General features: G+C 40.1%; 1 pseudogene; it reads left to right on the top strand.

The window, feature by feature from the left end:
* The first annotated feature begins 353 nt into the window (after positions 1–353).
* Positions 354–1269, top strand: LOC118023186 (annotated as a pseudogene).
* The last annotated feature ends 799 nt before the right edge of the window (positions 1270–2068 follow it).

Here is a 2068-nt window from a genome sequence, read left to right as displayed (position 1 = left end):
ATTGCTTCACTCTGGCCATTGATTTCAGTAGCTCAAAAGCTAAATAAATACCAAAGTGAAACTTTTTTTTAAACCATTGGCTGGCATGCTTATTTTAATTGTACAATTTTAATTACAATATTTAAAGCTAGTTACAGCTGTATAATTTAGTCATATTTATTATTTTAACGTATTTGTATATATGTATATAAAAAACATTGTGTCATATAGGTAAAGCTGTTGAAATATTGCCAAAATGGTTCTTGGTATTTCAAAAACTAAGCACAAACTATATGGGAGAGGTTTAATAGATTGAACTACAAGAAAATATAAAACTCCTACTCATTGAAATGCACACTTAGAGCTTTGGAAACATGGCGGAGCAAGAGCAAAGAAAAAAGATCCCTTTGGTTCCAGAAAATCTCCTGAAAAGGAGGAAGGCTTATCAGGCCCTTAAAGCCACTCAAGCAAAGCAGGTACTTTCAGACAAGAAGGAGCAGAAGAACATAAAAGAGCTCAAATTTAAGCGACTGGAATGGTTCCCACGATTCCTGGCTGTAGCAACGTGACAGGGTGTGCCTCAGACATCTAGAAGTGAAACATCATGGCTTAGAAGTGCCAGATAAACATTCCTTGGCCTTTGTTCACATCCAAAGGATTAATGAGTGCAGAGGACCCCTGCAAAGCTTTGCCTGAAGATTTTCAGTGGTGTCTTTGTCAGAGTGATCCCCCCAGACCATAAAAATGCTGCGTATATAAAAATGAACCTTATGTGACCTGGGGATTTCCAAATTTGAAGTCTGTCCGGGAACTCATCTGGAAACGTGGACAAGCCAAAGTCAAGAATAAAACCATCCTGGGGCATGTGGGTGGATCAGTGGATTAAGCTTCTGACTCTTGATCTCAGGGTCCTGAGTTCAAGCCCCCTATTGGGCTCCACGATGAGCATGGAGGTACTTACAAAAAAGAGGAAGAAGAATAAAGCCATCCCTTTGACTGACAACACAGTGATTGAGAAGCACCTGGGGAAGGATGGTGTTATTTGCTCGGACTGACAACACAGTGATTGGGAAGCACCTGGGGAAGGATGGTGTTATTTGCTCGGAAGACCTCATTCATGAAATTGCCTTTCCGGGGAAGAATTTCCAGACGATCTCTGAGTTCTTATGTCCTTTCCATTTTTCAGGGGCCCCTCCTGCTGCCAAGAATAGGGTGGGCTTCCTCAAGGAGGTGGGCTTACCTGTTTATTGAGGTGAATACCTCAATCAGCTCATTTGGCAGCTGAATTAAATCTAGGATATCTGAAAGCACAGTGCATTGGAAGTATGTGTTTTGTCTTTTGGAATTGTTTATCAGTCCCTTCCGAGAAGATTATTTTCTACTCTATCTTCAGAAACTAGAGGGAGGGCTCAAGGAAAAGATGATGAGATTCCTGAGGCACTTATCACAGTCCAGTTCCAAGGGAAAGTTCCAGTCCTTTTTCTGTGTTGGCTGCCACTGCCACCTCTCAAGTCAGCAAAGGACTCGTGCCATGGAAGAGGGAGTCCTGCTGTGTCACATCTTCTATCCTGGGGTTTAATGTTGGTGAACGAATACCGAAGCATGAAGACAAGACAGCAGTGGACCAAGCTCAGGGACATATTTGAACCTGGGGGTTCCTGGGGCCTTATTTTGGAGGAACCTGAGATAGAATTACAAAGAGGAGCGCAAAAACAGTGGGGAGAAAACACAAACTTAAAAAAAAAAAAAGAAAAATCAGTGTAAACTAGGAGAAAGCCTTCACAACACATATACACCTCAAGGGACTAATTCAGACTATATGTATATCAATAAGAAAAAACTAACAAAATAGAAAAATTATAAGAGACAAATGGGCTATTCACAAAAGAGAAAACAGGAAAGGCTCAATTCTGCTAATAATCAGGAAAATGCAAGTTAAAACCACAAGTGCTTACAGAAGCCGGTAAGTAATGTTAGGGCATAAAGCAAGCCAAGTGTTTTTTTTCTTTCTTTCTTTCTTTCTTTCTTTCTTTCTTTCTTTCTTTCTTTCTTTCTTTCTTTCTTTCTTTCTTTCTTTCTTTCTTTCTTT

Source organism: Mirounga leonina, unplaced genomic scaffold (genome assembly GCF_011800145.1).
Source record: "Mirounga leonina isolate KUSES-001 unplaced genomic scaffold, KU_Mleo_1.0 Mir_178, whole genome shotgun sequence".
Classification (NCBI taxonomy): Eukaryota; Metazoa; Chordata; class Mammalia; order Carnivora; family Phocidae; genus Mirounga; species Mirounga leonina.
The sequence above is the reverse complement of the archived record's forward strand: the minus strand, read 5'-3'. Positions and strand labels throughout refer to the sequence as shown.